The following is a 26,801-nucleotide window of genomic DNA, read 5'->3' as shown; positions in this document are numbered from 1 at the left end:
AAATGATATGATGATCCCTTCTGATCTGAAATGTAATGAAAATTGAAGCAAATTTTTAAAATATCATTTTGGGAAAGTTGATGGGGGACTTGATGATCTTAAAGGTCTTTTCCAACCTAAACGATTCTATGATTATATGAGAAAAGCAAACAATGTGGGTAGGTGAATGTGCATGGGAATGACTTGTCATTTTTTAATCTGCTCGGTTGTTTTAGAGCTACATGTTTGGTACATTGTAAGGGTATGCAGTAATCCACAAGAAGATAATTATAATTGGTTTTGTTTGTAGGAGGACAAGAAACAGGGCAGAAAAAGAATGTAACAATGAGAAAGGAGCAAGTCTGTAAGGCAAAGAAGAAAAGCCAGAAAAAACAGAAGGAATAAAAACAGAAGTTACATAATAAAGCCAAGAGGTATGAGACAGCACCCACAGCAGTCAGTTGGAATCTTTCCACTTGGATCAGGCTTATTTAAAACAGAAAATAAAAAAATCTTCCCTCTTGGCAAGAATCACATTTGCCCCCACTCTAAACTGTCCTAATTAACTACTTGTTGAGACTACAGCTAAACTAAATTTAAATTATACTGCATATCATAAATCAGTGTATTAGAAGAATGACACAATTAATGAGCCCTGCTTGGAAAATAAATGCATGTTTTTACTGTGCATTTTGTTTCCATAAATACCTTTGCATTAATGCAGTCACAGCTGTTTCATGGGCCTGATTCATTCGATAGCACAGTGACTCTGCTATTTGACAGAAAGAAGCATGTCCAAGGTGATAAGCAGAAGCAGCAATGAAACAATTACACAAGAAGAGGATTCAGTCTCTAGTCTCCTAATTTCTAAAAGAACTGTAAATATATGACCTGTCTGTAGCAGGGAGAAGAGATGCTGAGTAAAAGAGGCATTATTAATATGAAAGAATGAGTGACACCTACTTAAAGCAACCATTAATATAGCCCTCTGTTTTTCACTTCCTATATTATAGCTGAATAAGCCATTTTAAATCCCCCTTCACCTGTGACAAATTCAGTGCTATGGTTTTCTGAGTTTAAGCTCTGTGTTATATTGACAAATTTATTTCCATTCATGGTTTTTATCTGAATTTGTCATTAAGTTATCTGTTATACTGCTAATAGGCCATGACATTTCTTGTATGAAAAAAGTATAAAGAATAATTGAAGCCTTAGAGGGCTCAACCTTATTCTATTGGTGTTCCTGAACTATGTTAGTCATCTATTGATCATTCTAACTGAATTACAGCTGTCCATTAGATTATGTACATTTCTCATAAATAAATGAGTTTCAGTTGATTGTTAAGGAAAAGCCCATTCTCCAACTAGAGGAGAAAAGTATTTTTATGACTTAATACATTGCCATGAAAAGAGGTAGGGAATTCTCAGGATATGTTAAAAAATAATACGTTAAAAACTCTCTGAGATAGTCTAAGATTTTCAATAGAAAACTTCTGCATTTAGAATTTTAAGGGTTTTGATTGTCCAGATGATATTTTTTTTCAGGCGTGGTGGGTGAACTAAGCACCTTGCTAGCCAGTTGTAAAAGATGTTTCCACCACGAGACTTTGTGTTCAAAAATGTGCCTTGGGTGAACTTAGGGCAAAGAGGGTGATGAACAGGTTTTGCTGTTTTCTGGATTATCAAGTTAATGCTTGAACTGCTGATCAGCTTTCTGGTTTCTAATGGGGTTACAGGCAGTACAGAGAATCAACATCCAGCTGTTTCCATTTGTGAACCAAAATTCACTAACCACTTCTGGAAAAACAGATCAGATATTTTGGGAAGAGGAGGAGAAAAGAGATGGTAAAGAGTGTCTCAGTTATCCAAACCTAAACAACTGCATTGGCTGTGGTGGTGTTCCACTTACAGCTAGTTGAATCTGCAGCAAAGAAAGGTGTATTTGAGTTGGTTATTCTTAAGGACGAATTCTCTCTCTTGCTCTTATTTATTTATTTTAACAATACTTTTATGACAGTAGACACCTGTTATTAGATTTGTTCATTCTTATATAAACTTAGAACATTTTCTAAATAGTAAGTGATAGTGACAAATGGAAAGCAGCCGTTTGTTGGAGAGGCATTCAGAAGGATGTAATTATTGGGAATATAAGGGAGACAAAGAACTTGAGCCAGGTGAAGCATGTCTAGTTCAGGCAAAGCTAAAGTTGAAGTGAAGTTGGTTTAAAATTGCTAAGGTAAAATGTAGGCTACCTATTATAAAGTCTAGGTCAAAAGCTTGTTCTCCTTGCTCTCAGCTGAAATGCATTGACCTCCCCAATGAGTAACTCAAATAGCATTTGGCCTTTGGATCAGTAGTATAGCCCGGTAGTCTGGGATTTGTTACAGCGTTGCTTGGATTTTGCAGGTCTTACTGCAGATTTTGCCAGGTCTGATTCAGCTAAATTGATCCCTGTGAGTGTAATTACAGCTGAGAATGTAGTGAACTTTTTGGAGCCAGATCTTGCATCTGGTGATGAGATTTTGCATAAACTGTGAAGATTATTTGGAATTTAAGTGAGGCCTTTTGTCATGTCACTATGCCTCAGCACAGGAATGTGTGGATTTGTCTCCTACAGTATGAGAGGCTCAGAAGAAAAGAGCAAACATTTCTTTGTGCACCTGCAACAGTTACTTGTAATGTGTATTCTTGGAAGGACAATCAGAAACTAGCCTTGAAAGATCTTTAAACTGGAAGTCATACCTCCAAATGGATTGAGAGCAACTGGTGGGGCTCAAATAGTGCAAAACATAGGTTGGCTACAGATAAAGACTACAACAAACCACGATCAGTATTGTTTCAATTATCTTGGATAAAAATAAAATCCTCATTAGAGTGGCAGCAAGAGAATGAGGCTTAGTCAGCCATTCCCAGCACTTGCCATCATACCTGCTACTGAAATCAGCAAGAAAAATAAGAAGGAGAAGGTACTTTCCTCCCAGTGTACTGCTTCCTCTGTTCCAGACACTTAAATTTTTTAGCAAAAAGGGGAAAGCATCAAAATGGTCTCTAGCCTACAATTGCATTTGCTAAAACTGCTGTACAGGCTGCAGCAAAAGTAGTGAGATTAAATGAGCTATCTGAATTGAAAATATTGCTGATCAGAACTGCTAGACTTTTGTTTGTTTGTTTAAAAAAGAAAAACCTGTATTGGTCATAAATAAGGATGTTCTTAAGCTTGGAGAATGTGCAGATATGAACAGAAATAGCAGTGCAATTAATAGGTTGTCTTGGTGGATCATACTGTACTGTGAGTGACTTAGCAGCTTTCCAGAATCCACCTGGAATATTCCTATCAAATCAGCCACTGTCCATAGCTGTTTACCCCAAATGCCATGTCTGAACTAGCCTTGCTTTACCTTCACACTTTCTAATATAATAATTTTGTGAATTTTCCACATTAGAAAAGAAAACAAATTGTCCAAGGAGCAGCAGAATACATGATGCCTAATTTCCTGGAGATTTGTTTACTTTGTCTCCCAAACCTCTCTCCCACATCTGCTTCAATAGCCTCCCACCTTCCACTGAGTATTGTGATCATCCCCATGGGATGTTCAGATAACGTGTACTGTCTGGTTAGTGCAGAGCAGTAAGGCTGGCATTTTCTGGCATGGCTGGCCAGCACATACTTGCTGATTAGTCATCCTGTTGGCAAATTAAAGAACCGAGTCTTCTGTAATGAACTTTGTATTGTCAGTTATAAATAAATACCACTCAAGTTTATTTTAACATGAAATGTACTGCAGCCTTCAGAGACTTTTACATACTCAGTCATTCCAGAAATAAAATAGCGAAGCTTCACTTAGCTATATTTAAAATAATTTAAAAACTTAAAGCACCTGCAGGAAATAGGTAAACAATAGCTAGTATTGTTAAAAAAAATAGTAAGGGTTAGAGCTTTCCCTGTAGGAGGCCTTTTCAGTACAGAGCACTTGGTTAGGGATCCTATGCAGCTAGTTTCAGTCTGGCGGTAGTATAGGGGCAAGGCAGCAAATAAGATGAGTAGTATTCTCTTCAAAATTACAAATTTTGGTAAACCAGAACTGATCAGATGCCAGAAATCGTTCATGCTCATGTCTTTGCAAGTTGTTCTGGGTGCATATCCTGCAACATGAGCTCGCACACCTCCTGAGACTTTTTCCCAGCCTCTGGAGACTGCTTCTGCCAAGGATAAACACACACACACACACAAAAAAAAAAGACGTGAGATGTGACTTCTTAGTATAGAGACAAATTGTTGGATATATCAGCTGTTGCTAGCATTTCCAGGACCCTCAGCTGCTCCTTCATTTTACAAGGTGAAAGAATGTAACTTGAGGTTGCTGTTTTCATGAAGTAAACTTTGTTTCTGTTTCTCTCTAAGCCTATCTCACTTTTCAGTGATACATGTAACAGTTGAAGAAATGTAACTTAATCATAGGATCTTGGCACGCTCTCTACTCTATATTCACTAGGCAAGTGAATTTCAGAGTTAAAATGTTCTGTGTTTTATTCATTAATCTTTGGAGCTTGATGATACGAGTAGGACATGGACAGTGGAGTTGGCCTAAAACTCACTGTATTTCATGACTCCTTTGAGATAGACAATGAACATTCTCCTGCATGTTTTCTGTCTGGTTAGATTTCTATGCATTACTGTAAATAGTGTATTTTAATACTTCTTTTTTAAGTTGTGGATTTTTAAAGTGTTCTGCAATAAGCATTTTCTGCCAGCTGTGTGCTTCCATTAGCTCTGCTTCAATTTCCCACAGGTATGTCTTTACCTCCTACTGGAGCAGAACGCTTTCAAGAGTGGTTCATTTTACCATTTGTTTAAACAACCCTTGGTTTTTTGTCGTGTTTTTTTTTTCTTTTTTAAATCTGTGTATTTCACTGTAATAGTTTCAGAAATTTCTGTTAAAAAATTATACTGGACTGATAAGATTTATACCTCATTGCACTTACTGACAAGTAAAACCCTATTTCTTGCCAAACTTTTCAAATTGAAAGAGCAATTGCTTCATTTATTTGAAGTAGCTAGGCATGCTAACTCTTGTTTAGGTGCAGCCTAACTTAAGAAAACACTTGGCTGTACTGAACATTCAGTGTAGCAATATATACACTTACTGTATTATTAATCTTGTCCGCCCCCTCAGTAAGGGGATGGGGATACATGTTTGGTAATCAAAAGAATAAAGTCTGTGACATAGAAATGTGTGATTTCTTTTGCTTGATGTGACACAGCAAAAGCAGGTGGAGCAGGCACCTCTTTCCCAGAAAAAAGATGCTTTATTTATCTGTTATTCTCTGTCACAGTATTTCCAGAGAGGACATGTATTGCCCCTGTTGAAATCTGCAAACAAACTGGAAGCAATGTCTTTGACTAAATGCATGTAATTAATATTTGCTGTAATGAAATATGTAAATATAAAAAAATTTATGGGCGTGTGTATTAAGCAGTCTGAACTGGGCAGGAACAAAGGCTAAGTCCAAAAGCCAACCAAGGTGGGGCGTGGGAGCCAGAGGTGTTTGATTTGAATGTAATGGGAACAGGAAGCCAGAATACGCGTGTTTGTTAAGAGCCTGTTTGCAGAAGGTCTTTGTGGGGAGTTGAGTTGCCAGCTGTCAGTTCCATCTGGCAGGTATAAGCAAGTGCCTTCCTCTGGGGAGCAAGTAGTAATAATTCACCTTACAATTTGAGTATCATGTAGGTGTGGTGGTCATGATAGTGTATCCTGTAGATTATGAGGAGAGCCTTTCTTTGCAGTGGAAGTGCACCATCATCCTGATAAAAAGTTTTCCATTTTGTGGATATAGAAAATCAGTTCTGTTGAAGGGTTGTAATTCACTATTAATAATTCATATGACTGTGAACTTCAAGACTGCTCCTTTTTTCATCCCATTAGTCAAGCTGGTCAAGTTTAAGACTAAATCCAGGAAGACTGACATTTAAAATGTCAAGTTAAAAAAAAAAAAATTAAAAAGGACTTCAAGCAGAATCTACCAACATTACACATGCTAAAGTTACTTCATTTTTGAGGGCCTTCAGCTTCCTTTCCCTCGCTTTGTGTGGAATGGAGGCAGGGTGCCAAGTTCTGTATATTATACAGTCAAAAATAGAAGACTGGCATTCAGAGCGTGAGCGGGTCCCAGCTCTACAAGCTGACAGATGCCTGTCATGTGTCTGACATCTGACTTTCGATATCGGGATTAAAGTTATTGTTTCACATCAGTTAAGATGCTGACTTCATTTGCCCATATGTTAAATTTTATAATAAGCACTGGTGTGCTTTCTTTCATGCTCTCCTTTCTTCTTCACATTCCACCTTAAAACTCTTTTGCCCACAGAAAAAAATAACCCATGGTGAGGACTGGTGCACTGTCATTAATAGGATGGTACTGTTTCCTAGTACTCCTTGACTGTCCGTATGTGGTCCTCTATGCTGCCTTACAGTATGAGTTCCTTTGGGGGGGGAGCCCATCTTTTATTGTGACTGTATAGTTCCTGTTGTTCTTGGCTGCTACAGCAACATGGGTGAGAAATAACTGAATGGAGTAATGCCAGCGCCAGAATCTGGCCTGCGTTGTTGCTTCTCTGTTTCCTACATGAAATTCATAAGGATAGTTCCTGTAATGGCTCCAAGATAGTATCAAGTGGTACGTAGAGCTGGATCATACCAACTGTAACTTTCTTGGTTTCAGTAAAACCTTACCGATTTAACTCTGTAAAGTCTGGCCATAGGTTTGTAGCCTTCAAATTATGTTTTGGAATGTACTATCCTGTGGAGTCTAAGAGAAAAGTCTACCACTAAATCTTCCTTTAGGGTAAAGACTTACAATTCTGATGCTTTTTCCTCAAAGTTCTTACTATGTGTTTCTCTAATGCAAACTGAAACTCATTTGTTAGTGGTAAAATTTCCACTGACTTCCATTTGCAAAGTCATTCTTTATATTTCTGATTTTATCAGGCCATTACTTTCTTTGTAATAAGCTGTTTTACAAATTGTGCTGTTATCTGTTGCCAATAGGGGGAAAGTGATGTTGTGAAGGTCCAATTACACTGCACTGTGAGACTTAAATGCAGATTTACAGGAAGATGGTAATATGAACCTACAACACCTATCACAACACATTAACTGAACTAGTCAAGTGTTAAGCCTAATGTTGAAAAGAAGATATCTTATTTCAAGAACCTGTTTGCTTTACTCATGACTGGATACTAAAATGGCATGAATGTTAATTTAGAAAAACAGCCTGTGAACCTTTTGCATGGTACATTTGGAACAAAATATTTCATCAACTGAAAGGTATTTGGACTTTGGGATGGAGCAGAGAAAAATGGGGATGCAGAGAACGAATAGGCAAGGAAAGGTGATAAGAGTAGAGTTAGGGAATTTTATGTGCTTAGGCAGGTGAACATGATCCAAACAAAATTTTACTTGCTCAAACCCCAATGTACATTACTAAATGGATTTAATTGTTCTTAATTACATTTTTACAAAATCTAAGAGTAAGTTGGATTGTGTGCATCATGTGGAATTTACCAGGAGAATACAAGGTAGAGAGTTCCTAACTCCAAGAACTTTCTCTGCATGGGGGGGACAGGTCGTAAGAACTAAGAAAAGAAGTAGAACATGCCCATGCCCAAGATTAATGTGATGCTAACAAACATGGTGTGTCCAACAGGATCTTGGGGGAGAGTTGGTTGTTGTTTGAAAGGGGAAAATATTGGGACATTAAAGGGACTGTGGGAGCCAAAGAAGTAGCATCTGACAAGTTCACATGCAGTGAAGCTGAGGAGAAACTTAGATTGATGGCACTGGGCTTAGTTAATTGAAACAAAAGTATTAATGAGCATTTAATGTTCCATTAGACAAATAGACCCATGAGGCTTACCAGTGATCTGTCTGGAGGGTATTGCTATGACAAAAAGTTAAGACAGGTATTTGTCTGCCTACCCTGGAAGTCCATGGGTGTTTCTCATCATAATTTAATCTCACAATTTAGAGCAGCCTAGAGGTGGTGGGTTAGACCCACAAGCAGAGCTGAGTCTATGTTTTGAATCCCTATTCAAGGTCCTCCACTTGTAGTATCCAAGTATAGACCAGCTAAGGCTCTTTCTCTTCTTCGTAGTAGGCTGCCATTTCCACTTGGATTAATGAAGAACAGAAGAAGAAGATAGAGCAGCATGACAGTAATGCAGGGACAGAAATGGCCTGAAGGATCCCGTCAGGGGAGGTGTAGTATCTTGGTCTCTGTGAAAGCAGGTAAGGCTCAGAAAGATTTTATTTCTGTGAGAGGAGAAATGATGTTTGCATCTCCACCTGGAAGACCATTCCATTCTTGCCCCATGGGGAAAAACTGCAGAGGTCAAGTCAAAACAAAAAACTCCTTTGCATGCTTGGATTGTCTTTCTTCAGATGAGTCTGCCCACTTTTAGCTTTGCTTCATCCCAGGATCCTGTGGTGAAGGAGGGGTATCTTAAGACATAGCAAACTTTGCTTTCAGTGATCAAATGCTTAATGATTCCCAGCATTTTGAAAGCAAGTCTCTCTGCTGCCACCTTCACATCTTCTTTCAATGCAGCCCACTCCAGGCTCCCCTGCCCTCTTGCCTGAGTTTTATCAATATTTTCTGTTATTACAGAATGCACTTACTCGTCTGCTAAATAAGCAGACAAAAGCTGGCAGATACAGTTTAAATGCATCAGCCTGTTTGACACTTAACCTGCCTGGTTGACACTGAGCTGACACAAGTTAATTGTCAAAAAAGCTGATACACTTAAACTGTATCAACCACCTTTTATTTGCCTGTTCAGCGGATGCAAGCTTGCCTTTGTAGAACTATTGTTACTGATAAGGAACGCTGCATTTCCAGTAGTTTTTAGTCCTGTTATATGAGTACCGCTATACCTGTTGGGAGGAATCTGGGAGTGTGCCTCCTCAATTCTGCTCCTTCCTATTTTGTTTCCTTGGTTGTAAGAGTCATCTTCTTTCACTACCAAAATTGATTCACTTGTTAGTTGTGGTCACTTTCTCTTTCCAAAACAGGGATTGTATTTGTTTATTTCAGGTCCTCTTTGTAATTGGATTTAAATGCTCTATTGAGGACAAAGGAAAAGGAGGGAAAACTTGTCACTGATACGTCCGCTTTGTTGTCAGTAGAGCACAACATTGTTCAGAGCATAGTCTTAAAAATTATTCTCCTTCCTTTCTCTAGCTATCCATAGTTATTTTGTTCACATCATTCAAAAGGCAGTGTATAAATATCATCTTTGAGTTTGTACAGTATATAATAGCTCAGGCTCAAACATAGTTTGTATGTAATCCTAATGTAGGAGTTTGTATGTGCGTATATATATTTGTATATTAAAGTCTTTCTATAAACAGACTATTGATAAACATTTTCTCATAGATTTTCACAAGTTTTTAAACTGATGGTAAAGTATTCATTTTGACCTACAGATAAATACATATCCCAAGGTGTGTCTGGGAATGTTTCCGATCCCATGCTAGCATATACTGCCAAAGGAGAAACTTGACTTAAGGCATTATTGGGATAAGAAAAGAATGTGGCAGGTGAAGTGTTTGTTTTTTTTTTTTCCCTACCAAGACCTGTAAAATATCTGAGCATCCTGGACTGATTGCAAAGCTGGCCCTTCTGCTCACCCCTGTGACTGTGAAAAGCTGGACTTTTAGTGGGGGTTGCCAGTGGCAATATGGAAGCTACAGGGAGTAGGAGGATCTGTTTACTTTATGTTGTTACTGAATTATCTGTTTTGGTCTGAGGAGGATTTATTATCTTTATGTATTATGGGTAGCTTTTAAAATATTATCAATGATGCCTACAGCATTGAAGGGTGGCTTTTAAGTCATGTTATCTAGTAAGTAAAATCCAATTAAATTATGTAAGAAATATATACATACAAGTTACAGTCAAGAAAGTCTTTCATATTTTTTATATATTTGAATAACTTTATGATGCTAAGCTTATTTGCCTGAGTGTAAAGCTATGCATTTTTATTTTGTATAACGTGCTCATTTACAGTGTCTGGTGGACCATGAAAATAAATTGGAAGCAAAACATTGAATGTAAATGAAATTACCCTGGAAAGCATCTGCATATTGAAGGATATAATAGGACTGTTTTCTTTTTCACAAAAGCAGCACATAATAGTAAAAAGGTAAGAGAATAGGATTTGATATACAGAATCAGTTCTGTTGTGTACCTAATCTAGAAATGCTGTTAAACTTCTACCCAAGGAAAAGGTTAAAAAACAAGCATCTAGATCTGTGATACACAGAGCCAGCTGCTCAGGACTGCACATGTGAGGAACATTCCTTTCTAATCTTTGTAGGTGATCAGGTTATGCCCTGACATGGGATTCTGGAGAGCTCATATTACCTTAAGCTGGCTCAGCAGCGACTGTTCTTGATTTGCCAACTGATGATCCAGCCCCTTAAAAAATCTTGCAATCCATATGTGGTATATTCATGTTGTAGGGAATGTAATGATACTGTTATAAATCCTTCTTATGTTTAATTGGATGTCCTTTAGTTTGAAAGGTGATTCATTACTTCTAATTCCACAAAACAGAAGTCCGTTTTCATTAGGAACTGCATAATTTTCTGGAAACATAACTTTTTTTCCCCGGACAGAGAGATTCTATGGTTCATTATTTTTTGCTATAGGAAAATCTTGGGATTCCACTGGCTTTATTTTTGGTCTTTGCTCCTGTTGAGCATTTACTTATTTTAAACTGAAATAACCAAAAGAACTCTGAATGTTTTCAATAGGCCTGTATATCAATATGTTTAATCCTTCTGGACAGAAACATCAGAGCTGGGAGGGAAGATTAGCTGTTTGGCACCAAAGGCAGAGGGGAACAACCTACTGTGTCTAACATAATTTACATAAATTACTGCATTATTTATTCCTAGTTCCACACGGTACTGTTTTCTTGCTGCTTTAGATGTTCTGGCTAGGTTAATATTTTGTACTAATGAGAGGACAAATACAAATTTTGTGCTTTGTTTTAGGGTTAGAGAATCATCCTGACTGAACAGGCAGGGAATTATGAATTGAGAACGGTATTGAAGTTTGACGGGATGACCTCCAAAGCCAAATTTTTTCTGTCATTTTGAGGGAAGGGTATGGAGTTCTGTCCAAGAAACCACAAAAGCCTCTCTGAATAAACAAGAGCAACCCAATGGTAGCAGTCTAGCAGTCCTCTTGTTCTGAATCCTTCATCTGGAGGACAGAAGTTGTGGTCCGTGGGTCTGGAGGATCTGGTTTGGTCCGTGGGATCCTATGGGCTTGGACTGGTGTGGGGCCAGGATGAACTAGTGGCAATTACTGCAGCACAAAACGGACTTTCCTTGTCAGGCTCAGGAAGATGAGTTGTAGTTGCGTCATGGTAATACTGAGCTGATTTGCAGGAAGGGTAGTTTGAAGAGTAGTTGTGCTGCAGTGCAGAGAGTTAATGCTTTCTCTTACCCAAAGAGGCAGTACAAACCTGAACACCACAAACCAGGCAGCAATGGCAGAGTTCACGTCACAGAAATTAATCATGTCAGAGCACACTGGAGCAGAACTGTGTGATACATATGTTGCTTGACTGAAACAGATGTGAAAAAAGAGCCAACTTGAGATAACTCAGTGGACCCATGGGCGCAATTCTTTTGTGGCTAAATTGTAGCTCAGTAAACCAGATAGTGTTAGGAGTGCTGTTATGACCATACTTCTGTTACACAGTAGATTTTGCTCCTTTTATTGAGTGTATGGCTCACAAATGTGCACATTTAATAGAAATATGATTGTGTGCCTTCTTTCCTCACTCCTCTTTTCCTTAAGTACTACCAGCTCTCAACTTTCCAGGGGCTGGATAAGGCAAAAATGTGGTGAATGTGGTTAATAGACAAGCTAGCCTAGCGAACTGTAATGCAAGATATGATTGGGAAAAGGAGAAAACTTCATTGGCCATGGAGTACAGAGATCCTTCAGCTGAGCCAAACTGGTAGGTGTGGATGGTGAAGGTGTGGCTGTACTGCTTTTAGACCAAAGCTGGCCCGCTCAAGACACTTCAGGTGACTGCGTCCAACAACGTGGTTGACCCACAACCTAGATAAAGTCACCAGAGACATTCTGAACAGCTGGCTGTCAAGCAAATGTGTGAGTCCATGCTTCCAAAGATTCTCAGGATCTGTGAGTAAAGAAAAGGTGAACAGGGAGATGGTTTAGCTTCTCAAATCCAGAAGCATAATTCTGAGTGGAGACTCCAGTCTTTTTTCTTTTAGAAGAGAACCTCTAGTAGATTGCACCTCGTCTTTCTTGTTCTAGCACTTGTATGAACAATATTTGTATGCCGTATCTTTTTTTCACCCAAGTATCTTGTTTGTATTTTTCATTGTTGTTGTGTGACTGGGATAGATGAAGAAATTTCTGGGAAAAAGTTTTATAATCTGTCCTGCATAGGGATTAGAGTACCACCATGATCACAGTTGTGATCATGATGGGCACAGACTTTCACTGAGCTTCTGATATATCTTGTGTTTCTTCCCCTTGAAGGTACAAAACAGGTCGTTGTGTAAGATGTGACACAGTAGTGTTATAGAGAACATGCAATCCCAATAGGATTGGGATAGGATAGACTTTCTTAAGTGTTGTGTGACCGTAGCACTGGTATAAACAAAGAATAGCTCCGGGAAGACAGTTATTGCAGCAACATGGAGGTTTGGGGCTGCTCAGACCTGTAAAAGCGGCATGTAGGCAATACTCAGAAGGCTGTCATAAATGGGAACAGGTCCTAGCTGACTGCCAGTGTAACTAAGCACCAAAGAGCAATCTCTGGTTTTGTGCCAAAATAAAGCAGATATGGATTCAGATCACGCAAGGGAATGTGAAAAAAATCTATAAAAGACACTCATCACAGAAGATCTGTACAGTAATACCTGCACATATCCCTGCACACTCAGCCATTGTATTTAAAATGTCTCATCTTTTTTGAGAGACTATACTTTAGTCTGATAGTCTTTTTTGAGAGACTATTTTGAGTACCTATACTGTCCAAAAAAAGACTACTGTTGTAGTCACATGTTTTGTATTAATAGAAAGGTTTTAAATTGGGCTGTTGTATGCATAGGGATAAAAGGTCAGATTCTTTTCTGATGTATAACTATGTGATGCTTAGATTGGAGAGTCATTTTGCACTTCCTCAGACGTTGGCTGAGATCAGAGGGGACATCTGCTTACTGAGAAGTGGCATAAAGTGCAGAGATACAGTCTGACCTAGTAGGTTCACAAATACAGTTCAGCATTTCACAGACTTAGCAGCTCAGTTTTGAAGACAGCGTGTGTATAAATGAGCTTAGCACAGTTCCTGAGCTAATGAGCTCTGACTCTTGCTACTGCACAATAACTGGGGCACAGAGCTGCACTAATGCAGCTTTGTTGCCCTGTGGCCTGGAGCTGGCTCATCGTTCTTAGATTTCTGTGCGGCATGCTGGCCCCACACCATGTTCAGCATAGTCAGAGCCTGTTGAGGTCTGTTTGCACCCATCAGCGCAGCATGATTTGGGAGGTTGCTTTCAGTGTCCTTTGAATGAGTCCCAGATGAGTCTGGTTGTTCTGCTCTTTAGAGCTCCTCTAGTAACTTTTTGGACAGTAAGTGGGGTGTTCTTCAAGCTTGTGATTTACCAGTGTCTGGTAAAGAATAAAATTGCTTTGTTCTAGAGAAAGTTGAATTGAAGACACCTTACTGGATTCTGAAACAGTGACAAAAGCTGGTTTAAACTTCTGGGGTTAGTTTGGGGGTTGGTTTGGATTTTGCTTTTGGGTAGGGTTGGGGTTTTTTTTTCTTTTTTGGTCTTTGGATTTTGCTTTTGGGTAGGGTTGGGTTTTTTTTTTTTCTTTTTTGGTCTTTCAACTCTATTATCAGATGTGTGAATGTGCCATTTTGGCAAGGTATCACTTTCCAGTTCATTGCTTTGGAATGCCATGTGAGAAATGTGCATTCGCATTACAAACTGCTTTAATGGATAATTGGATAAGTGCAATTTAATGAGAGAAATTAAATTTTTAAAATCAATGTTTATGTAATTCACCTGTCAAGAAATTACCCTTATGCTATAACATAACATTGAGACAAAATAATGAGATGAATAAATTATCATGTACCAAACATTTGTGTTAGATATGCTCTTTCTTCTTTCCAGTTGTGGCTGTTAGTAATACTTCTGCAAGGAAAGGAAATAATGATGGGGCAAATGAAGGTTTATTAGAGACTTCCATTTGGCAGATTTTGACAATGGCTTCTTTGCTAGGAGTGGCCAAGTTGTCTCCTGTCTGGGACTCAGAACCCCAATGCTCAGATGCCTGAGTGCTGGTGTACACAACTTGACCCACAGCAGTGAGCCCTGAGGACTTCTGTTGTTGCTACAGATGTTATGCTGATACATTCAGGTTTCAGCTTAAGAATGATCTCTATGGTTCTCTTAAGAAACATGGAAAATATTCTTGGCCTTCCTGGGGATTAGAAAAAGGAGGAGACTTGGATTAATTTTGCCTGACTGGTGACCCGAGCTGCTCACATTCAAAGATCAGAAAAAGACTCTTGTCAGAAGGCAGAGGGTTTTATCTGAGATGATGATGAGTGGAGCTGCCTGCCTCCATGGACTGGTAGTGGGGAGGCTCTGGTAGAGGAAGGTGTTTGTCAGTCTGCGTGATGACTTTTGGCTGTCGAAGTTAGAGGATGTCTTACATTTCCGTTTAATTCTAAGGAAGTTCTGTTACTGCTGTTAATTAAACATTAATCTCTTTTCCTGAAGCAATGTTTCCAGATTTATTTCTGTTTTGTATAATGGCAGTCCTTTTGGCCAGTGTTTTGGGATTTGTACTAGGAACTACTAAATAGAAAAGTGTAAACCAAAAAGCCAGCTTTCATACCTTAGAAATGGAAACACACTTGTGTCTATTACAGGCTGAGAGCAGAGCGGGTTTTGCAACAGCCTCCCTAGGGGCTGATATACTACCCCACTATACAGGAGACTGTTGACAGTCCCAGGTTGCACCCTATAACTCTGTCCCGGGGTGAAACTCTCCTTCATGTGATTACTGGTTGCAGTTCCCAAAACTAATAATGTGAGTTAGTTTGAGCTTAGATCTGACATACGTAACTGTTAAGAGCTTTAACAGACTGCGTGTATTCACCTTTTTTTTTTTTCCCTCCAAGGAATTTTAATATCTCATCTACTCTCAAGCATCTCACTGAGACCCAAGTCACTACTCAGTGAATTAGGCTATCTTTTGACTCTATGGCAACAAATAAGTCCTATTTATTCTAGCTGAGTATGTGTTTACATTTTAGGATACCTACATAGCACTGCATACTTTTTTAATAAGAATAGGGTTGAAATGTTATTTATTTTGGAAAAAGAAAAATATCTTGCTCAAGACTATTGATCAAGAGCTCTTTTGATATATTAATATGAATGCCTTTAGGATAGGTTAATATAAATATTCACCTTTGCTGACAAAATGTGGAGCTTTGGCAAAATACATAAAAACATTATATTGCTATTAAACAGTCTCTAAAAACAAGAGGAATTAACTGTGGTGTTTTTCACGGTCTATTTAGAAAACATGTCAAAACACTGTAATGTAAGTTATATCTTTCTCCATACAGAGCTGTTATTTGTAGTAAGGGCAGAATTATTTTTTTGTTATTTTCAAAAATATGTTAGAAGTTGTTATCCTCTTTGTATCCTAATTATAGGTATGTTGCATATATCCAACACTTCTTTTGCGTTAATTTTTCACTTTATACTAGTTACTTGATTTTGAAGTTTTTGAAAGTAATTATAACCATGCTGGTTTTCTGCTGTGAATATGTTTTTTGTCTCTAAGGAAGAGAAACAAATAATTTTAAATTTAAAAGTTGCACATTTGCAATTATAATTCCATAAACCCACTCATTTGTTTTCTGTCCAAACTATTCCAGAGTAGGGGTTAGAAAACTTCCTGAAGTTTCTCTGAAGAGATTTTCACCCAACAGTAATATTCAATTTGAGGTTGAGGAAAGGTGTAATTTCCTCTTTGCCAGTTTGAGCTCCTGCTAAGTACAGTGAGGTTGCAGACTTGGTAGCTCCTGAAGTTGGCTCCAGAAGCATAACTGCAACTCCGTTCCTGCCCAGGTTCAGTGGATGGGTAAGAGCCTCCCACCAACCACCCTGGGGAGGAAGCAAACACTGAGTGAAGTGTTGGTGATGCCTTGCTGTTGAAGCACGGAGACCATAACACTGTGACTGTAACAGTAGTGTACTGCTACAGTTGTGTAGTGTGACACTGCAGCATTAATTGGAAATCATTAATTTCAGTGATAGTTCTGACAAAAATCTCTGTCCAGGTCTTCCTGCCTCTCCTAAGCAGGCAGCACCAATGGGTATGAGAGCTCCCAGCTCCTGCTGAGTGATTCAGCTTTTTTCAGTGTCTGTCCTCAGTGCTATGTAGGCAGAGAGCTCATTAATATGTGGGGTTTTTTGTAGTGTTGTTTGTCCTTTTCCCAGTGGTATAAGCAACATGCTGCTGCTTCCATGACTTTTACCAATCCTCAATCTATGCATAAGTTTAAAAATGCCTACGGCCTCCTCAATAGTGGAAAACTATTATGCAGTGACATAGTGAAATTAAAACTCAATAGCACTTCTGGAATAATACCCTGTTAGGACTGCTTACTCCAGAATACATTCTCCGGTTCAGTGTTTGGTTACTTCAGAAAAGGGTATGCAGAGCTGTTCTGCGCTAGCAGTTGTGAAATGGCTTTTAATGCAGCATCTGGTTTTGGTTGAGCTTGCTCTGTGTTGCTGGTCCAAAGGGACTGTGGCCACAGCCCTGTGGGAGGGAGTGGAGCTTTACCCTCATTTCTTAATATTTTCTTTGGAAGTTCATAGCACCCAACTGACCCTGTCATTCACTTGCACTGGTATTCCCCTGTCCCTTCTTAGAACCAGCTTCTTGTTCCACTAATTATTACCAGTCTATATTGTGAAATGTTATGTCCTCCTTGGATTTTTTGATGGCAGTTGAAACTGTTAAAACTTTCCTTTTTTTTTTTTTTTTTAATCCTGTGAATGTCATTGTCACGGATGAAGGCAGCAATTTAAGAAATACTTTGTAGCAATTTTCAGGTATGCTGTGTTCTTCCTGGGGATTGAATTGCTCAGTCACTAGAAATAGAAATTTTGTATTAGACTGACTACAAAGGACTAGAGCTAGTGATATTCTCCTGGCTCCTGGCACCCTGGATGAAAGGATGTGGGAGTCCTGGAGAAATGCCCACAATTAGACAACACTGTCAGTTACTGGATATTTGAAGTTGTTTGGGACATGGAGACATTTCTGCTTTAGTCTTACCCTTGAATGGAGGTTCTTTCAATATCATGTAAAGATAGTGGCATAGTGCAAAAATATGATAACCTTAATAGACTAAAGATGGAAGACTTACAACTGTAATTGTAAGAGCTGTTAACCTAGACATTTTTACAAGACTGTCAAATTATACAATAACAATTATGTTATGAACTAGGATGAGGGGTAAACAGCGAAGACATTAATACAGTTGACACGCATTTAAAAAAAATATTAAAACTGAAAATATGTTAACCATCTGAAGTCTATGTAATACTTTGAAAATGTAATATGGTTTTCAATGTCATGTGCTTGACACAGTATACAATATTTCTCAGGAGCAAAATTCCTGACCAGTCAAACACATACCAAGGGAGAGATGTGTGAGACTATTTCAACGGTGTGCTATTTTTGCAATATACTACAAAGCTGCTTTTCACAAACACTCAAGTTTCACTGTATTCACATGAGGTTTGCAAACCTGATTCTAGGAGTGCTCTGGACTTTGAGTGTCATGTCCTATGTTTGCAGATTTGGCTTTAATCTGCTAGTATCTGAAATTTTACTAGTTCTCAGTGGTTAAAAAAAATACCATCTCCCAGTTGTATTTTATGTTCCTCTGGAAAGCAGCTTCATAGGGAGAATAACACAGGAATCTAACCCAGCAATTCTTGCAAGCATTCCTACTTACTCTGAAAGGATAAACCCCTATGAGGAAGAACTTCTGTTAATACTGCACTTCTGTGTAAAGGGGTAAGGAATTCAGGCAATATGCTTACCGCTCATTAGAGGTCAGTAGTGAAGCACGATGGAAAGGAAGAGTTGAGCAGTCATTTAAAAACTCCATTCTCTTCTGTTTGAAAGTTATTTTACTGTATTTGAGACAGGAAAAAAAAATCTGGTTTCCAGATGTGGAATTTAAATATATTCTATTAAAAGAGATTTCAGGTTAAAATGCATGAGGATATAGTTTCTGAACATTGGATTCAATATAAAAGTCATTAATTCCTTGGTAATATTTATTTTATGTTATAGTAGAGTATTCATCACTTGAATGCAAGCTAGATGATTTTGCAGGCAAAACCAACAGATTTAAATTACAAATTCAAGGTGTAATTATCTCAGTATGCCTCCAAACAGAGATACGCTACATGAGAGAAAGGCACATTACTGCCTTAAGGACAGGGTGTGTGACTGTCGTCTTCAGTTCTGACAAATCAGTGCTACAGAGATTCGGTGAGTACAATCTAAAAGTTTTAGATTTTATGACCTCGGTTGTATTTTAATGTGGATGCCAAATGCGCAAACGCATGCAATATAATGCTCGCTTGGTCATCAGTGTCCCAAATGCACATCTGATCTTCCAGTTGCAATATGCATCATTAAGACTTGTCTCCTTTAAGGCCCATTATGGCCCCAATCCAAACCTCACCATCGTTAAGACTCCACTGCCTCCTACCGACTTTTTGTCAGGACCCTAAAATCGTAGTCCCCAGGAGACTAAGGGTTCATATCAGTGGAAATGGTGATGCAGTTTAACAGTTTAAAAACAGTGCTTTTTAACATTCTTGAATAATTTACATAATCTGAAAAAATTAAATCCTCTGCAGACATCTAATTCCAGAGTGAAGAATCACTGCGGTTTTCATTTCTGTCTTGGGGATGGAATTATTAATGCACTAAATCAAGTAAATTAGATATCATGCAAAGCTGGGTTATTTTTCAGGATTTAATAATGCAAAATCAATAGAAGCATTTACTACATTCTTGTGCTTTCTGAACATGGTCTGAGACAGTTTTTCAAAAAACAGTTTTTCAGCACTTGGGCTACTGTGAACTGCTGCCGAGGTGGTTCCTTGTAAGCACGAAATGTTCCCAGAGGCCTCTGCAGTTGAACATCCTCCTTCCCCTCCCCCCTCCTTAGGTTTTACCCAAGGCTCCAACTGAACATTTCAGCCTTTACATATAAGAATAAAAATCACAGTCAGTCAGCACAAACATGTGCCTCTCTCTTATGAAAGTTCAGGGCCTCGTTTTATTTTTTTTTGAAAAGTTTCTATGAGCTTTGAGGTAAAGATAGAAAGGGTGCCCTTAAGAATCAAAAAATCCAGTCCTTGTCTTCTCCACCCTGTTCTCTCAGCTTGGCAAGGAGCTGGGCTCCTCCCTATTGAAATCAAACAAATCCTTCTCGATGGCTTTTTCTGGAAGTTAGAATTACCTCTAGAAAGGGAATATTCCTTCAATCAGTATCAGGGATATATACCTGTTTCCATCCAGTGTCCTTTCCAACCTATCTGGCTACCATCACGTTAATCTCAAGAGTAAAATTAATGGAATACCTTTTTGCCATTTTAGTTTTTGTGAAAAGCATGGTTTGTGTTAAACATGGTACATAAAATACATAAAGAAATCAGGCACTCAAAACTGAATCTTGCTCTGATGGGCAGGACAGAGTTAACTGTTTATATTGAAGTACCAGGAAATCCATTACCATATTCTGTTTACCATTCTCATAGGAGATAGTTTTGTTTACCAGTCCCAGGCACATCAACATTTTTAAAGTGAGGTGGTAAATGTCCAGGAAGTAAGTCAATATCAACTTCTTTTTGAAAAGAATCTCAGGGACTGTCTATGTGTATTGGGATGCTGGAGTTGGTCCTGTTCAGTGGAAGACAGCTCAAGGTGAAGGTTTAATTGTGGAAGCATCCTAGCAGGGAGCTAGCTAAGTAAGAGAAAAGTGTTTGGGATTTGACCCAATAGATAGGCCTTGAAGGTGGGAAGTAACTGTATATGTTTCTGGGGAAGTAGAGACCCCCTCCCCAGGAAAAATAGCTAGAATAAAATTCTTTCCTTTTCTACTGTGTGTAATGCAATCATAACATGTACTCTGAGGCAGTGAGAAAAGAAACCCTTTCAATTATTATGCAATTTGCTCTTTCCTCCTCTCTTCCTTTCAGGTGGTTAATGGCATAGTTGTGAGACTTCATAGACGTTGCATAGCTGGTCATTCCTGAACTGCATGACATCTATGAAGTGCACTTAGATACTGAAAGGGCTTAATCTGTGCTCTTCTAACCAGCCTCTCGGTACATTTGGGCACAATGTTTGTACAGATATCTAAATACCTGATTGTCCCCAGCGTGTCTCCAATTTTGTGGGCAGAACATCTATGTGGTGCATGGGGAGGAATGATGGGGCATCATGTTCTGATTCCAGGCTGCTTTGGCTATGCATTCTAACTGTTTCTAGGTTAATTCAGCAAATACAAGGCTAGGTTTTCTGCTCCACTAGACGCGACCTGCATAGCCAGCTAGATTTAAATTGGTTTGAATTACCATTTGGGTTTCCCTTGTCCAGGGCTGCTGTGAGGAAGAGAAAGGAGAACAGCAGGTATACCAGGGAGCTGTTTCACTCTGTTCATCAGTCTCCTTGAGTGAGTCTTTTTCTTTCTTTCTTTCTTTTTCTTCTCATTAGTACTTAGAAAAAGGAGCGGAAAGGCACAAAGATAGTTTAATATCATTCCTCAGTCTCTGTCATGTCATGCTTTTATTGCATGTGCAAGAGAAGAGACTACAGTGTAGTGTAGAGATTTCCAATATTGCTTTAATCTAGCTAACAAGGGCAGTCCTAGCACTTGGCTGTGGCAGCATGGAGCTGCACTCGTTTAAATTGTGGAGGACATATATTCTGTATCTACCCTTATTCCCTAGTTTGAAGCATGGGGAAAAAATTCTTCTACACTAGATTTCAACTTTCAGCATTTACAATATAATTTGATCTTTTATCCTTATTTCTCTTTCAGTGAAGCAGCAGGGAAAACATGTACGTCTGCCAGAGGATTTTAACTTCCAGGTACTGCTGTAGGTCTCACTAAAAACCACTCTGGTTTCCCAGGCAGTCTGTTTTTGGCTCGGTGCAACTGTGCTGCTATTCTCTCCAGGAAATGTTCCAGAGCAATGGTCTAACATAGGAAGTGTGTTGTGGACCTAACTCATCCTTGCCTGGTATTTTGCTGGTGCTTTCATCTATATAAAATGATGTAAAATGTGCCAATGTGTTGAAAATCCTGATCTGAAAACCCTCTGCACCAGTGACAGATTAGTTTTTCCCAAGTGATTTCACAATGCATGACCTGACCCAGAGGCAAAACAAACCTCATGCAGAACAGGTACGGAAGGAAACCAGAAAGTCCATTTAGGTGTGTTCCTATTTGCATTATCATGTAACTGTCTATGGTGAGATAAGATGTCTGAATAAAAGACCATTGAGCATTTTTTCCATTCTACATTCTTGCATGAATATTTTAATATTTTCAGCACCACATCCTGCCTAACTTAGGGGAAAACTGGAAACCTCAACACTTTTTTTGTAAGACACTATACGTTTAGCAAATATTGTTTCTGTCTCTAGTTATATTTCTAAAACCCTGCCCAGATCTGTCCTAATTCCATCGCTACTTCTTCATCTGTTTTCAGGAAGGAAGGGAGTCAGGATATAATACAAATTGATACTTCTGGATAGATGATAAAATGGTCATTGCATGAATTCTTTCTTTTCAAAACCACTCTACTGAGCGTGAAGGTAGCGTTTCCCTTGTATATACAATCAGACTATACAAAGGCTTATGCTCAGTAAGAGCATATTGGGGAATAAGATGCTTTTGCCAAACTACAGTGGAATTTGTTCTGCTAATTATTTCAGTAATTTTTTAAAAATTTAGTATTTTTATTTCAAAAAGTACTGAATTCACACCATTACTTGTCAGTCATCTGTACTGTAGCCCTGAAAAGTTTTGTTGATATATCTGTTACTTGTGAAGCAGAATATTTATCTTGCTCATCCGTATCATCACCATCTTGCAGCATAGCGATTACTTACTGATACTACCTTAGACTTAGGCTGAATTTCATTGTTCCCTAAATCTCTGAAAAGAAGTTCTACTCCTGGAGTCTTTATTTGGGGATTTGGGGACAAAGGCTTTTTGAAAATGAAACTTTGGGATGTTGAGAACCCACACACTGGCCAGAAATATGGGGCAATGAAAAGTAGTAGTCAGTTTTGGTTCAAAATCCTTTGTTAGAAAATGATCTGGAGCATACTAGAAATATAATACAATGTCATATATGTTTAATTGTCATATATTGTCATTTAATAGCCTTGTAGGGTTTTTTTTATTTGTAACATTTATATTGCTAATAACTGTGAAGAGATTTGGGGCACAGTTATTTTTAGTTGACATGTTCATGATACGACTTGTATGTTACAGTGGCCTTTTGCTGAATGAGGATTGGCATATCAGGCCTTTGTTTCAGGTGAATGCAATATTAAGTGTAAGTCTTAAGAAGCTGGTAAGTGATTATTTGAATTCTGAACAGCCAAGGTGATTGAAAGTGTACTTTTAATGCCTAATACAGACATAGTAATAACCCCCCCCAGTTTCAGAACTGCTCATAATTTTCATTTGTTATTTCATTCCACAGAGATTAGTTGTAGAAAGACCAGAAGAGTGATTCTCAGCCATCTGACTGGTTGCTACAAAGCCACAGCAGCTGGAGCGCTATTACCACATAACTCATCCAGAGGGCCCATTACCGTTAGTCACACTAATGTCTGAGCGCACCATTAGCTTAAGCGAACTCTTGATCAACATCTATTTCATTTTTCTTTCATGAATAATTGTTTCTGTGAAGGACAGGTGTCTGGCTCTAGCCTTGACACAAGTCTGATGCTCCTTCCCCATTTAAGCTTCTGGTATAGGATTAAAGACGTTTTGCATATTCTAGTCTGTGGTAGAGACAGGTTGTACAAAAGTGGGGCAAAATTAGTATATTAAAGAGTAGCTTGACAATCCCAAGTAATCAATAGTAAGTTATTGTGGGCTAAACTGTGGATAGACCTTTCACAGATCCATAACATGTAGAGAGTTTCTCTTCTATGGCTGTTGCATGACCTCTGAAAGCTCAAAAATTACTTGTTCATCCTTGCCTCAATGAAGGAAGCTGTAGAAAAGATGGAAAGGACAAAGTGCTGCGAAGCATTCATTGACAAGCCACGCAGCAAAGGTTGGATGGCGTTTTGGTGAGCAGAGCGAAGACTACTGCCTATAGAGTAATGCAGATGCATCAGGCACACTATCCTGGGACTAATACTGGAGCAGGATAGTTCTGACTGAATCCTTGCCCAGATCAAAAATTGGCATCTACATCTAAGTGGATTCTTTAAAGTAGCTTGTTCCCAGATGCACAACCAAAGTGTAAACCAGCAAGCCAGATGGGCAGTTTCTGATCCGTCCTAGGGGAATGTAATTGCTGGGCCATTTCATAGTTTCAGCAGTGCAAAAAGAAAGAGCATTTGACTCATCAAGCAGGGATAGACTAAAATCATATTACTACCAAACTATGATAATATCAACCCAGATGTACTGGAACATCCAACAACAAGGACCTATATATGAAATGCAACAGTTGGAAGTCCTTTGAGGTTTTCCTCTTGAACTGTTGCTCAATTATGTGTGGGATAGCGGTAGGCAATATAACTCGTGTTTGAGAATGCAAGAAATTAAAGAATGCTAATATTCTTTCCCATTTCCATTTAAGCTGATACTTCTAGTCTTGGGGCTTCACAGAGTTTCTAGAAAAGGATTTTTCTGGGATTGAGGAAGAAAGAAGTGGTGCTAACAGAGGAACATTTCACAAATGCAAAAGTCCACTCTTCAGAGGGAAAGTATGTTGGATCGTGGATGATGACGGTGTCCCAAGATCATAAGTAGGAAGTATGAACACAGCAGTACTAAAGTAACTTAATACTATCAAATCAACAAGATCTTTTTATTAAGAAACATATACATAAGCTTGTGAGGTTCAGTCAGCCTTATGCCAAGTTTCCTGCAGTGATCCAGACAAAGTTTTAGTTCTTAGCTCTGCTTTATAGGTTTCTGCTCCTGACAGTTGTGCTTTAAACTTTTTTGAAAGCGACCTCTGTATTTTCAAAAGTCAAACGGGTGCCAGTTTAGAACACCAGTAGAACTGGATAACTGTTTTCATTTAAAATTAAACTAACTGAAAAATGCAGTTTGGGAAAGGACAAAATCGTTCATGACTAGTGTCAGGTTTGGGGAAGAGGAATATCTGGAAAGAATGAAGAAAATATTTGAAAAAGTTGAAAAGTTTAATTTTGAAAAGTACAGAAGTTTTAGATCGTTTCTCAAAATGGTGGTTTTGCATAAACACTTTTCTTAAATTCCTATATGAGAAAGTAAAATATATATTCCATTCTTCCTGAAAATATTTACATCAGGAAGAATTTCAGGAATATTTATTTATATTTCAGTCACTGAGCTGAACTCTCTACCCACACTGTGGGTTCTAAAGAACACTTAATGAGATTTAAACATACTCTTACAGCTAAGCATATGTTTTAGGACCTGATGCAGCATCTTTACTCAGTTAGAGCTTTGACATTGATTTTAATGAGTGAGTCTAAAAAATTAAGAAAAGATTTCAGCCTGTGTTAGACTGATTTAATGAATAAAGGCTTCGATGTGTGTCATCGTATATACGAAGCGGTATAAGTGGTTACTCACTACCAGTGTATGTATGCTTTCTAAATAATTTCGTCCTTCACATCGCTGACACTTGGTATTTCTGTGACTGAACCCTTTCTTTTGGGAATCTCCTTATTTTCCCCAAGAAGCAGCCCTCTTAAAAGAAATACTCTGTATTAAAATACTATCTATCTGTTGTGAAGTAGATTTTGAAGTGAAATTTGAGCTGTTTCTTTGTTTGGGCTCTCGGTTTGCATCTAGGCATTCAAAAACTGCATTGGCTGTGCTTTCTGTTTGAAGACACCTATGGAAATAGTTAAGAGAGAGAAAACTTTCAAGTCAGAATTCATTTACCTTTCACAATCTTCATAATGAACATTGAGAAAATACAAACCCTTTTGCGATCTTATTTTTCTGCTCTGTGATTTCATTACTAGCCATAGAAATCTTTCAAATTCATGTGGGTAGCAGATGACTGATTACTCAATGATGCAGTAGAATAAATCTGTTGTAACCATAATTAAAGAGCAAATGTGTTCCATGCTGCCCATGCAGTGGCCATTAAATGTGTTACACAGAGGAAGCAGACACCTTATTGATTACCAGCAGTTCCCTAATAAATTGAGATAATTAATTTCTGCTGAGCATCTCGCATACAGATGTAAGTTTAAACCTAGTAAAAATATTTTTAGAGTTCATCAGGAATTGCTAGCTTCTGTAGTTAACATTTTCAAAGTACTTTTTGGCTATGGTCTTATTCTGTCTTTTTCAAAGTCACTTCCAATTAAAATAGCCTTGAAAAAATCCATTTCCACAACTGAATATGTGTATTTCTCTTACAGCTAAGTAAAAGGTTTTGGCTGGAATTGCAGCCTCCTGAAGTAAGACCCATTAGGAGCAACCAGTTAAAAATAAATGTCTTTATGCCCCTGCTTTACAGGTTTTCTGACCTGTTTAACACTGAAGTGATGAGGACACTGAAGGAGGTAAAAGTTCTCACACCCACACCTTGACATAGCGATGGAAAGCTCTGTCAGTATTGGGGGATCAGCATTATTTGTGAGGATACCCAGCACCCCTCCCAGCACTTGGTGTTCTCTCCAGGCCTTGGAAATAAGAGTCCTGGGACATGCTACCAGCATGGGTTGCGAAACCCATGTGGTTCCTGCAGAGGGAAAGCACAATTTCATGCCAAGGTATGCTGAAAAGCCATGGATTCTGGGACTGCGTTATTATTTTGGTGGACTCCTCACAGGCTGGCAACAGTAGGTGGTGTGGATGTTTTTCATCCTGATTTTGGTTTTCTCTTTCTAGCTGTAGGAAACCAGATCCATGAGGAGGATCTGTGTGTTGTGTGGTAAAGGACCTGGGTGAGAAGTGCACCATGGCCACATGTGGTATCTGTTTACTTTAGTGCAAGAGAGATGAGCTCCATGCAATTCCAGGACATGAGATTTTCTTTTGCTCTCACCATTTTTAATATTGTCACCATCAAATATTGGGCTGACAGATTTTATGTCCACAGGCTCATTTGTACTGGGACATTTTAATAACAGCCTAGACTTTTGTTTCTAGAACAGCTTCCTTGAACCTCCAGGCCTTTAAAAGGCCTGCAGGCCTTTTAAAATCATGATCCCTACAAGAACTTAGCCAGCTAATCAGGAAATAATGACCTGACAATGAGGCAGCTAAAAATAAAAGATCCACTTTCAGATATATATATGTATTTAATGTATGTAACTTACAAATTTAACAGTATATTTTGCTTTGTTCCCTTTAGATAATGCTTGTAGCAATATTGTAGGGGGTTGCTGCTTTTGCTGCATTCTAACTACATTTGTTCATAAAATGAAATGGT

The 26,801-nt window shown here is 38.5% G+C and overlaps 1 long non-coding RNA gene across 3 annotated transcripts; it reads left to right on the top strand.

The window, feature by feature from the left end:
- The first annotated feature begins 333 nt into the window (after positions 1-333).
- LOC140647617 (uncharacterized) lies at positions 334-25,594 on the top strand. 3 transcript variants are annotated; one of them, XR_012040872.1, is made up of 7 exons: positions 334-413; positions 8,131-8,264; positions 9,462-9,575; positions 10,045-10,180; positions 18,541-18,636; positions 21,203-21,252; positions 21,341-25,594. It is a non-coding gene; the product is annotated as an uncharacterized lncRNA (long non-coding RNA). The 3 variants fall into 3 exon arrangements; XR_012040870.1 differs by adding an exon at positions 20,758-20,833 and having other exon boundaries at positions 21,203-25,594; XR_012040871.1 differs by lacking the exon at positions 9,462-9,575 and adding an exon at positions 20,758-20,833 and having other exon boundaries at positions 21,203-25,594.
- Positions 25,595-26,801: the final 1,207 nt, after the last annotated feature.

Source organism: Ciconia boyciana, chromosome 2, assembly GCF_034638445.1.
Source record: "Ciconia boyciana chromosome 2, ASM3463844v1, whole genome shotgun sequence".
Lineage (NCBI taxonomy): Eukaryota > Metazoa > Chordata > Aves > Ciconiiformes > Ciconiidae > Ciconia > Ciconia boyciana.
This window is presented reverse-complemented; position numbering and strand designations above follow the sequence as displayed.